The following is a 14,108-nucleotide window of genomic DNA, read 5'->3' on the forward strand; positions in this document are numbered from 1 at the left end:
TTTTTTTTCAAACATGAATACGAAAGACAAAAATACATAAAAGCCAAAGGCTTAAGTGCAAGAATAAAAGGCACATGATAACCATTAACGTGGAATAAAAACAAGTGTCTGTACAACAACATGTTTTGGGTAATGTTCTAACCGGTTCTATAGTAGGGGGTAAGGTCACACAAGTGTCCTCCCGAAAGGGTCTTTCAGGCCTGTCCACGACAGTCCTGTCCTGGGTGACGGGTTCTTCTGGCACCGTCACTAACACGGGTTGAAAAGGAACTTTTTTCCTTGAACAACTCTCGTGCATACTGGGCCACTTCTTGGGACCAAGCCTCAAAACCCCATTCTTTCCAGGCACGGACATCTGTCCAATGGGGATGTAAGTCACAAGCTACACACACATCGTCATACACGTCTTGGGTAGCTAAAAGTTGACGAATCTTTTTTTTCCTGTTGAGGTCGAGAAGTATCCAGATGAAAACGCAAGGCTTTGAGCAAAAGGAGTCTTTCGTGACCATTTAAGGCCATTGAGGTGGTAAGTACTGATCGTAAAGAGTCCACAAAGAATCGGCTGGTAAACGAAATCCCAGAAAACAAGTCACTAAGACACACACCACTTGTCGTCCCAAATTGAATGGATACAGTTTTTGTAATAATTGATGGTAATGATCCACGGTTTGAATATGGTCATTGAGCACCTTCCACGGAATCTGTTCAATAATATGTGACATAATCCGTGGCATGGCAACTTGATTTTATAGTGTCTTTGTTTCGGAAGCAGTAAAGGTAATTTCTAACCAAACATGTTCGTTCTCCAGTAGGGAATTTAAATGTTACATACTGTAACTGAAACGTCAGAGTTTGTCTAGATGTTTCGTCTTTTTCTAAGCAGATTCCATGTAACAAATGTTGGTAATCCTTTAACTCGTCTTCCACAATACGTTGCAGTAAGTGAATCTCGAAGTAACCAAAATTACGAACGTCTAGTCCATCATCATCCCCAAACTGAAAGTGTTCAACAAGGTCTGACCACTGAAAAAATTTCTGACGAATCAGTCCTCTTATACCATTCAGGTACCAGTGGTTAAAGATCTGGTGACGTAACGGATGCAATTGTTCTTTACGTTTCACTTGTATTTTCACCAGCTCTCGGTAAATCCTTTCTCTCAACTCCTCAGGCAAGCCCAAAATGTTCTCTTGTAAAGTATCCATAAGTATATACACTGTTTTTGGAATCGTTGGGTGGTGGCCAATAGCCTCGTTTAACTTTGTGCCTAATGTAATATCCACTCATAATCAGTCTTCTTGTACTTTGGAACAGAGCATAATTTAAAAGCGGATGAATCACTTTGAGTTTGCGTTTCACTTGTATTTTGATCAGTTCTCGGTAAATGCGTTCTCTCAACTCCACAGGTAAAGCACGAATGTTCTCTAGCAAAGTATCCATGAATAGGTCATACTAAATCCTCTTTGGTCTGACACAAGAAATGTACTGTTTGCACAAACATGGTTTTACTTCAGTGTCGAATTTAAATCCTTTAGTTACTAATTTGCACATTACAATTCGTTCAGAAGTTTCCTCTTTCACTAAGTTGACATTGTGTTCAAGATGTTGGTAATTCGTTAACTCTTCCTCTGGAATTCGATGCAGTAAGTTTACAATGATGTAGGTAGAATCGTCCATAACAAACCAATCCTTTTTAAAACCAGAGGATCGTTCATCAATGTCTGTCCGATGGAACACTTTCAATTGAATCAATCCTTGTATAGCCTTCAGGTACCAGTGGTTCAAACACCGGTGACGTAACGGATGCAATTGTTCTTTACGTTTCACTTGTATTTTGACCAGCTCTCGGTAAATGCGTTCTCTCAACTCCACAGGCAAAGCACGAATGTTCTCTTGTAAAGTATCCATGAACAGATTATGGTAAGTTACTTCAGTGTCTCGGTCCCACTAAGGGTAAGTAATGACAATTCGGTGACCATCGAGCATGTTCTACGTAGGCCGAATCTTGCGGTTCCCAGTGGTGAAGTGACACACCGCAACTGAAGCACTTGACTTTATCTCCTTCGCCCAAGTAGAAAAATCCGGCTCTGGCTAATTCCCAGATACTTAGGCCATTTTCCTTTGAACGATTGAAGACGATTTTCAAAGTCGCAGTATTCCGACAAACGCACAGGGAACGAATATTCGTCTTTCACAGGTTCGTTTCGATGAGGGTTGAGTGACATGGGCAGGAGTTTGCTCAGGGCTGGATGACATCCGTAGGGGGGTAGACGTGAAGGTGAACATTCCCCTTTAAACCCAGTAAAGTGTCCAAGAGGACGAGCGGCATCACGTTCGCATCCCACAGGTTTGACACGCACAGCATCCCTTTCCATGATAGGGGTAGTGACACTAAAGTTCCCATGATGCTTTACGGCATCGCTAAGGTCACAGCGTACAGCATCGTACCCATCGCAAGGCTCACAATCGCATTCCACTTCCGAAGCCTCACACTTGAATTGTGCCTTTCTAAACAACTTGTTCTGTGTTTCTCTGAAAGTATTCATCTTGTTCGCTCGGTCTTGGTAGTCCCAATGAACTATCGATCTTGACCATAGCCCCTTTTTATACTAGTCGCAATGCAGTCTCTAGCTTGTACATCGTTCCTTTTTTACGTTTTTTATGTCCTGTTCTGGAAGGTACCGTCTCTAAGGTACCGTCAACATTGTACCGTAGTGTGATGGGTGGAAAGGCCATAGAAAGGTAAGGGCAGTGCGGAGACCATCGAGTATGTTCCAGACTAGCTGAATCTTTATAGATACATAGATCCATTCGTAACTTCAGTCCGCAAGCGAAACACTGTACCTCGTATCCCAATCCTGACTCAGGTCCCAAGTAGACAAATCCTGTTCTAGCTAAAACATGCGAAGAAGGTAATCCTTCCCTATCCGTAGGCCATTTCTGAAACGTGTCCAATCGACGGGCACAATCACAATAGTCAGGTAAGAAGACTGGAAAATGGTAGGGTTTGAACTTGGAGTTCTCATCGGGTTTCTCACTCGATTCTTGCTGTGGCGAAGTCATCTTTCTGGTGGGGTAACTATCCTCTTACAACCAATGTTTTATACCAACGTGTCCATACGGTAAGGTGAAATGATTGGGAAGTCGCACTCGCTTCTGGTACACGATTTGATAGACTTTTTCCAAGGGCCGACTGACGATGTGATGAGTGGGTAAACGCACAATCTTGTTCGGTTGATAGGTGGTCACTTTAAAGTTTCCATCCTCTCCCGATTGCAAGGCTTCTTTCAATACCCCAAAATTGACCACTCGACTGGTACGATAATTCAGAGTCAGTCCTTTCACTTTGCACGTCGTGTGCACTTCTCCTTGTTTGTCGCGGTATTCGTAGCCGTAATTTTTGGGACCACCACTGACGAAACTTAGAATCTTGTCGTCGGGATGCTCGTCTGTCCAGGCTCCTAAACGGTCTCCTTCGATGTTAGGGTGCTGTTGACTCGGGTGATGGATGTAAATGCAACTGTCCGTGTCAAAGTACAGGACACGTTCTTCTAACAGTTCTAAAGCTTCGTACAATTTTAAGCGAGCATGAGCTGACACGTAAGCCGCAATGATGACATTTCCAAAAGGGTCGTCTTGTACAAAGTCCAGATCTTCTTCGTAATTGACCAAAATCAAATTCTCTCGAACGACGTCCACGTGTTTCATGTATTTGGTTTTGTCGTGAATCATCTGGAAGTAGCGGGAAAGTTCTGTCAAATATTCCGTCTTGGGTAAACACGGTCGTTGTGCCATTTTACCCCACAAGCAATTTAACATCACTTTGGCAAACGATCGCCTGCCTTCGTTTTTCTCGATGTGGTCTAAAGTGATGCCTTCTTGTTCGTAGTATTTCTCTTTGAATTGTATTTGGTCTTCGGGAGTGTGACACCAGGACGGATAGCCGCTGGCTTCTTGCTTCAGTTTCAAAAAGGCATCCACGTAGTCAGTGAAAATGCCTTTCTGACTGGGATCACCCTTGTGGTATTGTTGTGTCTTGGGAAAGTGGCAAATTTCGTACACTTCTAACAGTTGGTATCCCATGTCCAGAGCTTTGAACAATTCTACGCTGACCCAGGTTCCCGTCAAGACACGTTCTTCCTGGGTGTGCTGGCAAGGCTGGTCCTGGTTGCACGTTTCGGCACAAGTACGGCACAAGGGAAACATCAGTTTGCCTTGACAATGGTGAGGTAAGATGGGATGGTATAGGTTCGTGGGAGGCAAAACTTTACACTTGATGAAGCCTTCGTATTGTCGAATGTTTTTCAGGTCGATGTGTTCCGTCAGCAATTGCGGGTGCCCTACAGGAAAGCGACAATATTTGCACACGTAGGGATACAGCGAACACACGTCCAAGTATTTGATTTCTTCTCCTTTCTCTTCGTCGGCTTGGTACAGCAAACAGGTGGCATTGGTCCTTCCTCCGTACAAACTATCCCTCGGGTTCAGCGGGTCCATGAACTGGTAACTTTCCACGAGGCGTTTAAACTCGGGATCGGTTTTCATACGGTGATCGTACTCGTGTTCCCACATTTCCACCACTTGGTATCCTTGCTGTTCTAACTTTAGGCGCCGCTGACAAGTGTCCTGGTACAAGTCTTCCATGGTTCGTTGCAAAAACTGATTTCTAGTGCTACAGTCAGGGTAACAGACGGGACATCTGTGAAATAAGCAGCCGTTAAACTCGTACACGATCTTGGGGTTTTCTAAGTCCCAGCCATCGACCTAATACGTTCCGATGGTCTTTTCACCCCCTCCGTTGCGGGCATGCTGAATCCATTTGTCTTCCTTGTCGCACAAGTAATGTAACCAGCGTAGGGCTTTGACCGAGTATTGACGCTTGACATAGTGGGTCGTTTGAGGACTGATGACAGCCACGGTGTTTTCAGGCATGAATCGTTGGCGGTACACTAAGGAACACGCTTTGGCAATGGTGCAAGATTCTTTCAAAGGATCGACCCCTCCGTGTTCCATGAACAGTTCTCGAAATTTTCCACAGCAACGCCGTAAAATGTCCACGTCGGAACGACAATACTTTAGCATTTCTTCCTGAAAGTCGAAAGGGTCCGAGGCATGAGCCTGGTACCAAGTGTAGAAAGCTTCTCGTTGTTCGGTACGCATGTTGTCGGGGTCGTAATAGTGAGCCTCAGGTAAATGGGGTAGAACGGCGTGTTGATTGGCTTCCGTATTGAAAAAGTGTGGAAAGTACCCTTTAGCCATTTCTGTCATTCCAAACGTTTTAGGCATTCGACTCAAAGGCATGGCCAAATAGCTCATCGAATCTTTAAACTGTACTTGTCCCATTTGCATGAAAATGATTTTGGCTCCGTTCAAAGTCACTTTAGGACGTTCGGTGCCGTGTTCCATATAGTATCTGAGAAGAAACTGTCCATCGTATCCGGAGAAATTGTGAGCCATCACCGTGGCATGACGATGACAATCTCCGTAACGTTCGATGTCCTCTTGACTCCACGTCTTGTCGATGGGGTCTAAGACCCATTGGGCAAAATCGGCTAACGTGTTCGGTCCCCGAAAGATTTTTTCACGCCCTCCAGGAATCTTGCTACAGTGAGGGCAATGACTGAAGATAGGTTCTTGAATGCACTTCTCGCACGCTCGATGAGCCACGCAGAAATTAGGAATGTGAATGCCGGTCTCTTGCATGCATTCGAAATCGAAAAAGATGAAATTGCCTTTCTTCTTGTGACCGTCCTCTTTCTCTGGTGGGGGTTGGTATTTTTGCACGTAGCATTGGTGTTCCAAGTCCACGATGTGGTGACAAATGTGACATTTTTTCTTTCCTCGACATACGTGTGCCTTGGCAGTATTGGTACATATGCTTTGTCCACAGGTAGGGCACAATCTCAGGAGTTGACAAGCACATTTCTTCTGTGAACCTTGCGTTTTCAAATGTTGTTGGTAACAGGTAGGGCTGACAAACGTGCGCAGACAAGTTGAGCAAGGCACTGGTTTTTCGCTCAAACAGGGTGGAGAGGCCAAACATCCTGGGCATTTCATTCCACAATGCTTGTGTTGCTCTCGATTGTTATAACCATAATCACATTTCTCACAGTAATATCTGTATCCCAGGAATCCGGTGATGGTGGTAATGGTATCGAAATGGTCATCGTGATAATAAACATGAATGTATTTTCCGTCCTTAAAATCTTGGCCTCGAAACAATAGAGGCCCGCGCATTTCTTGAGGGTGCACTTTCAAGGTGTAGCGTGGAGCTAGGACATCTTGCAATGTTTGCATCTCAGGAATGCCACAGGGTGCGTCTTTAGACAGGCCAGCTTGTTGCAACAGGAGTTCTGCTTCGTTTCGTTGTTTGGCTCGATGGGAACGTTGAATAGTGTTCCAGGTTCTTTTCCATGCTACCGTGTCGTTCTTGTTGGCATAGGTTCGTCCCACCACGATGGCACGGGCTAAACACATCTGGTCATGAGTGTTGTTAATTCGGACGAGACTCTTTTTGGTGTTGCGAAGGTCGTCCACCAATAACATCTTTTTGCGTCCAGTTCCTTGAGGAGGAGAGACGTGGGTCATGTCCAGTGTGGCTTTTCCATCGGTGATGTCAAACTGATCATTAGATTGTTGTACGTGTTGAATCTTGTCCATGACTTTGGAAGCAGTCAATTCTGCAGGGGTGCTAAACTCGATCCAAACAGGGGATTTCAAACCGTCGTGTTGTATGGAAAGTCTCAAGCGATCGTCTTCTTTGGGTTGACATTGTCGCTTGAGTGCAGTGAGCAAAGAATCCCACACCCCAGTGATAAACACTTCTGCTTTCTCTAACGGCACTTCAGCCTTGAAATCTTTAAACTTCACCGTGTATTTGTAAGCCGTGGTTCTAAATTTTCTAGAGGAGCGCTTTTCCGTCTCTCGAATGGAATAGTACTTTTCAGGGTTGACTAAGGGCGGTGAACTTGGTTTAGAGGTTTCAAATTCTGGTTCACTCATGTCCTCTTCAAAATCACTGGCATGAATTTGTGCCAAGATTTCAGCCCTGGTACGAGGCGATAGATCACGTTTCTGCCTCTTACTTTCTTCTTCTTCTTTCTTCTCGAATGAATAGGATCGTTTCATCTTGAGTACAAAACGTCAAATGACTCAAGTTTAAACACCATAGACTAATTTATAGTCATGGCAGACCAGCGTATATAAAAGGGTGTGTGTCTTGTCCTTTTCACTATTCATTTCACTCTCAAGCCGAGTACAACGATGGAAGAGACTAACCAAATCGAACGTTTCATCAGAGCTTTGCGATGGGTCATTAGAAAATTCTCTTCAGACCAGCCCACGGACTGCTCTCCTTCCTTTCGAGATAAAAGTCAGGATACTTGCTATATCTGTCAGAAGAAAGGGCATTGGTCTTCAGCGTGTCCAGACCGTCAAAAAAGAAAAAAAAACAGGGGCTAAAAAAGACAAAAGTAAAGATACCTGTTATTATTGTAAAGAAAAAGGACATTGGTCTCCAGATTGCCCAAAAAAGAAACAAGAGGAATCAGAAGAAAAGAGGAATTCTTCAGAAGAAGAGAGAGATTCTTCAGAGGAAGAGAGGGATTCTTCAGAGGAAGAGAGGGATTCTTCTGAGGAAGAAAGAAGACAGGTGAAGAAAAAGAAACAGGAGAAGAAAAGAAGAAGGGAAGAAAGTGAGGAGGAAGAAGAGGAAAAGAGTGTGACGGTGAAGAAGTTCAAAAAACAGAGAGACTAAACAAGGAAACAGAAGAAGTCAATGAACTTTTAATTAAAGTGTTCTGTTGGGAATTGTGAATTGGATTGTAAAAAATGGAGAAAAGAATAAATTAATGATACAAGGTAAGTGTCTTTGAGTTTTGATTTTAAAATAAGAAGCTACACTCACGCACTCATACACAGACACGTACTATAAGGGTAAAATGGGTGGGTTTTTTTGAGTTATTGGCAAATTGAAATTGTATTTCTTTTCGAGAAATGTGGGTGGCCCTGAAAAGGGCCTTTTTATTTTGGTGTAGGGGTGAGTTTAAGAAATCAACTTTAACTGCCTTAAGCCTTTGCCACGACCAAGGCCTACTTCTGGACTGCGTAATGTTGATGATGATGATGATTGGGTTGAAATCACTAAGGGTGGTACGGTAGGCTTAGTCACAGGGTTAACGTGTTTAGCTCGGGAAGGTCGTATTCTCTTCGGTCGTAATAAAGAAGTCTGATACATTTGTTTCAGACTTCTTAACTCCGCTAAAATGTCCAACAGTATCGTGACCGTTTGATTTTCACCCTCTTGTTTCTTTGCTGCTACTTCTTCTTGCTGTTGTTGCTGTTGTTTTTTTCTTACCTCTTCTTCTTGCTGCTGTTGCTGTAGGAGAAAAGCTTGTTCCGCTTCCTTTTGTCGTTGTATAAATTTCTCCAATTCTTCTTTCTGTCTCTGTCTAAAATTCTCCACTTGTGGTAATGAAGAAGGTAACGAAGGTTCCGGAACAGATTCTTGCGAGGAGAGAAAATCCACAAAATCCCAATTCACCTCTTCTGAAAGTAAGTCCGGGTTCCCTTGGGCAGTCTCCCCTGCTGGTGCACCCCAATGGATCGTTTTCTGAGTTTCCGTCATGTTGAATCACTGTCGCATAGATTGACTGCACACAAGCGCTAACGAATGTATATAGACCACGTGACGTCACAGACTGTTCTCTTCGGATTGGATGCGAGCTGACTGAATTTTGTAACGCGTGTTTGGATTGGTGAATGAACTCAATCCGTTTCAATCCTACCTCTACCTATAAATAAGCGCAGTTCACTGCATTGATTCACCTGTTCTCGTCGCTTCAAGATGTGGACCACAGTTGAGTCATCCACCCTTGTGTCTTCCATGATGTTTAGGACGGACATGCTCATGTATGTCCGATCCAAGTGGACCGTTGTCCACAGGACAAACACCAGTCTGTGGATACGTAGGATCTACGTTGAAAGACAAGGATGCCTGAAAAGAGTGCTGATTTACGGGCCAACAGTGAGACGCAGCCTAAGAACAATAAGAAGACCAATGCGGTGCCATTTATGTTAATGAATACATTAACATAAACCCAAAGGCCCTTTTCAGGGCCAGCCATATTTCTCGAAAAGAGAATGACTTTTCAATTGCCTACCCTTTTTTTAAAAAAAATTTAAAAAAAAAAAATAAGTCCCACGTTAAATTCCCCTTGTATGTAAAATGACCCACAATTTATTCCCATGTTAATTCCCCTTGTACGTAAAGTGGTACACGATTTTTCGCCATGTTAAATTTCCATTGTACGTAAAGTGGCCCAGGGGTCTCTGTAATGTTATTTTGCATTGTACTTAAGGTGGCCCTATTCACTACTGCCAGGAATGTTCTGTCGAAATTGTCAATATTGGCGTCGTACTCAATTGGCTAACATTTCCGAGTCTGGCAGTACAACATTATGTGAGAATTTGTTTTGTATTGTCAATATATGAATAGAGGATTCTACTTAACACGGATTTTCCGTTGGCCACAAAGGTCAGCTCACATATAAATGAATTCACCCCACCCCTACAATCAGCCGAATGATAATAAGTTCATGTGCGTATTAAATTGAGGCGTTCTAAAATCATATTGGATGGGGAAAAAATAGTGGAACATACCTAAACATTATTACTAAAATGTAGTCAGGTGAAAATTAATGATGTAATAGAATTTATTTATCAAACGATTTCGGAGAAGAAAAAAAAATAACTGTCATAATGGGGGAAAGAGTTTCAGAATTTAAATGGCTTTCCTTTAACGTCAATAGCGGGCATATGATTAAGCGTATTGGATAATGGGTCAAGAATGTACACATCTTCCTCGACATACGTATAATTAGCACGTGAGTATCACTATATGTCTATACATAACAAAGATGAGACAGGTCTACATATCTGAAGTACTTGAGCAACAGTGCCAGATTACCAAATAGCCAGAGTAGGCACCGGTCTAAGGGCCCGTCGACAACGGATCAAAATAATATTGGCAAAATATATTAGGGGATAATTTGCGAGGTGGGCCCCAAGATGTTCACTGCCTAAGGGCCAACACAGGGTTTAATCCGGCACTGTTGAGCAAGTATATGACAGGCTGTCATACGTGTCAAACAAATGACAGGCTGACCGGACCCTGACATGTATAACACCTTCCGAAACACCTGGAGTAATTTCCTCCCACTCTAGTAGTAGGACATTAAACTTCACTTTCACACATTAAACTTTACGGACACGTGCTTCGTTATTCGCATCCGACCTTGAAGTAGAAAGACTCAGTGTTGTTGAGCCATATCATTGCTTACATTTATCAAAACGAAAGAAATTTTTTTAACCTTGAATAGGTTGAAATAATGCAAAATCGTTCTAATTTGACATGATACAAAATGTAAAATTTGCTCCTTTGGAAATATAGTGACACTAATGTATTAATTGTAGCCACTTTTGCCCTCAGGTGCTGTACCGCTGTGACATCATCAATGCCAAACAGGAAAGTTCTAGGTCGCGTTTGGACCGCAACGTTAAAAAAAAATCCAAATCACACACACACTCACACACATGGTTGTTTCTACAGAAATTAAACCTTTAAATGTGCTGTGTTTCAACTAGTTTATTTCAACTTGTTGCAGATACTGAAAAATATTTTTATTGAGCTAGAAATCGATGAGCCATAACATATGTTATTTTATGCCAAATTTGTTCTTTCGTGAGATCGGATTTAACATTTACGAAAGAGTAATAAACTGTTTCTATGGCAACCATCTTTAGTCAACTCTAAAAAAAAGGCAATAAGGCATAAGTTGCCTTGGAAACAAAATAACAGACTGTGCTATATTGCTGAGATACATTTAGGAGATACCAAATATCAAGTTTTTTAACCGACATGAAACGTTTTACAACAAATGTATAAAAAGAAAACTGTTTTGGAAGCAAAAGCTGCAGCTAGCCTACACGCGAATCTCCAGGCATCTGGCTCTATATGGTCGAACTGTATCATCTAGCGGCTTTCTAGCTGATCGATATTATAGATGCATTATACAGTGTGCTAAAGGTTCGAAAAAATGTAGTTCAGTACAGTAGATGCTGTTAATCGTGTATATCTGAAAAAGGACGAATACGATTGCCTTACGTAGCGGATTTCAAAATTAGACGAAGAAAAGCTTATATATTTACGTATGTGAACTGTGCATTGAAGTTATATGTAATGATGCAGCCACAAATTCTGCCGCTGGATATTTCCATTGAAAGATAAGTAAGTAATCCTTGTGTTTATTTTTATGCAGTCGTCAGTTCTTCTAATCGTAACATGAGTCAGGATAGTAGTAGATCCAGAATTGGTTGGGGTGTCAGGCGAACTGCGTTTTGTTTGCCTAACCACGTTTCCTTGCTCAAAAGTCCTATGATGCTTTACGCGAACATCCTTATTGTTGGGTATTTTTGTTCCATCCACACATTTTTATTTCTTTCTTCAGTGAAAAGAAGGTTGGCTACGTTAAGTAACAATTACCACCTATTCCTCAAGATCAACTCATCAGTGAAAAACAAATATCTCCAATCAGTCCGTGTTGGAACGTTTTTCTTTATGATAATAATTTCAACAATAGCTTCATTTCCGACCATAGTCGAGACATCATTTTTCTTCATAAATGTACCTTTACCTCGTTAGTGTTTATCTTAAAATGAAGAAAACCATTTTCAAATTGATTCTATTTTTATATACGCTCTAAATATACATTAGAAAAAAATGGCACTCACTGAATTCGAAGAGTAGTGCGGTACAGTGCCTGTCATTCTCACAGTACCTTTCGTTTTTACTTGTTATCACTGGGTTATCCCCTGAAGTCAACTAATAACGTATGGTTGTGGTTGAATTCACATGTATATGAAAAAGATGGCATGCAACTTGCGGTCTCAAAACATGCGTTCATGTCACTTTATGTGCATAAGATTCCCTCTTCTCCCCTAGTCTTTTTGCTTTGTATTATCATAATTTCAAACTCCGTTTTCGTTCTGATACACAATTTCATCGCATTACTTTCTGCTTTCCGTCCCCCCCACCCCACATAAGAGACAAATTAAGCAGAAATCTGGAGCGAGAGTGAAAAAAAGTTAAGTGAACTTAACGCCAAGTAACTTACAAGAATATGGTTCGTCGTAACGGTACGTGTACACTTCCTCTGGATTTATTTACACTGTTTATACTTTATATAATGAATGATGCAGAGTTGCAATAGCCTACTGACAATTTACGGTATATTTCTTGGTTACACAAACTAGTATACTGTAATGTATTTATTGCTTTATTGTTGTTGTTTCTTAAACCTATTATAATATTCTAAAAATAGATTATTATTAATTAATCATGAAAATGTCCATAGCCCCCCCCCCCCCCTCTGGACCATCGGAGCATCAGACGACGATGTCTCTGGACCTATGAACGTTAAGTCAAACCAATCAATGAGAGAGAGAGAGAGAGAGAGAGAGAGAGAGCCTTGTATTGTCGGTAGCAATGTTGATTAAAGTAGAATAATGACTTACATCAACTATAATTATCTTAAAACATTTTAAATACATCTTGTTGGTTCGTCATTTAGCTTATTGTCTATACCACACTTATTTTCATGCGCCGGTACGTGAATGACTGAGCGTTCAGTGTTCAAAATTATAATCGTGCATTTGAAGTGCTCTACTTTAGTCATTTAAACCAGCTTTCATGTTTAAAGCATAAGTCCTCAGTTTACAAAGGTGACTGTGAACGGCCACAAAAAGCACAGAACTACATTTTGTAGCGAACACACTCTTCAGGGATGTGGGGAGTTCGTTCACTTAGTCAATGCGTTAGTTATATATTATAATACATTTAGAGCATGTGCATTTGGTTATAGCGCCCCGGTTTAAGGAATTCTTAGATTTGTGTGATTACTTGCGTGATTATTGAAATTCGGCGCCATGGAAATATTCCTATCCAGAAATAATGAGCCAATTATTAGGAGCAAACGTCATTGAGTGAAGTGTTAGTGTGTTTCCATGATGATATGGTTAACTAGTAGTGAATTCAGGCCAAAACCGAATGAATGTCCCTGTCGTAAGATAGTCCATATTAAAATCTAATGGTGTCCATTGGTGGTGTGACTGCAAGGGCAGTACTTACGGTGAGAAACCGGAAAATGACACAAGGGAATAAATAAGAAGGGACTTGGCAGATACCGTTTATGTCACCATGTGGGCGAATATAGTGCAGTTATAATGGCGAAATGTGCCTGGAAAGCATACAATGACTGGCCTAATGTGGCGGAGTTAAAATAGTTCCCGGTGATAGGGGATACTCATATATTTTCTAAGGCGTGAACGGTTGGCGGTACGTAAATATGATGACTGTAAAACATGCAGATGTGCGGTTGATAGATATTTGGCAGTTTGTTTTATCTGTGGTCTTGCATTAATTAGAGGAAAATTTAGGTATAGAATGGACACGTCGGTTTTTCTAATTTCAAACTGAAGTTGTATTGAAGTCTGGAAAGTCGGGGTAAACATATGACTTCTAGCGAGAATCGCGCCAGGGTTTGACAACCGCTCGGTCAAGTAAATACCCGTGCCCGTGTGCGTTTAGTGCGTGTAACTATATATATATATATATATATATATATATATATATATATATATATATATATATATATATATATATATATATATATATTATGTACTCTGTATCAGTGATATACCACGAGATGTATGCATGTTTCATTAAAAGGTAACAAGCCTAGTTTCCTTTTAATGAAATATTTATACATGTCGCGATATATCTTTGATCAGGGTACATATTACACACACACACACACACATATATATATATATATATATATATATATATATATATATATATATATATATATATATATATATATATATATATATATATATATATATATATATATATATATACATACATACATACATACATACATACATACATATATATATATATATATATATATATATATATATATATATATATATATATATACATACATACATACATACATACATACATACTTGATGCCATTTAACAGAGTTT

At 40.9% G+C, this 14,108-nt stretch overlaps 1 protein-coding gene and 1 long non-coding RNA gene across 3 annotated transcripts in view; one reads left to right on the forward strand and one right to left on the reverse strand.

The window, feature by feature from the left end:
- The window catches only part of LOC149794274 (uncharacterized), a 37,044-nt gene that overhangs the window by 19,132 nt on the left and 3,804 nt on the right, over positions 1 to 14,108 (reverse strand). The gene's annotated exons all lie outside the window — the stretch shown is intronic.
- The window catches only part of LOC149794275 (uncharacterized), a 45,820-nt gene that overhangs the window by 13,026 nt on the left and 18,686 nt on the right, over positions 1 to 14,108 (forward strand). The window contains exon 1 of one of the 2 annotated variants that reach the window (XM_089968430.1): positions 10,982 to 11,285. The exons of the other annotated variant lie outside the window; for it this stretch is intronic. The gene's annotated coding sequence lies outside the window, so the exon portion shown is untranslated. Of the gene's footprint in view, positions 1 to 10,981; positions 11,286 to 14,108 lie in introns of those variants that run through there. 2 annotated transcript variants of the gene reach the window in all.

Source organism: Sinohyriopsis cumingii, chromosome 8, assembly GCF_028554795.1.
Source record: "Sinohyriopsis cumingii isolate HCF-2022 chromosome 8, ASM2855479v2, whole genome shotgun sequence".
NCBI classification, from domain to species: domain Eukaryota; kingdom Metazoa; phylum Mollusca; class Bivalvia; order Unionida; family Unionidae; genus Sinohyriopsis; species Sinohyriopsis cumingii.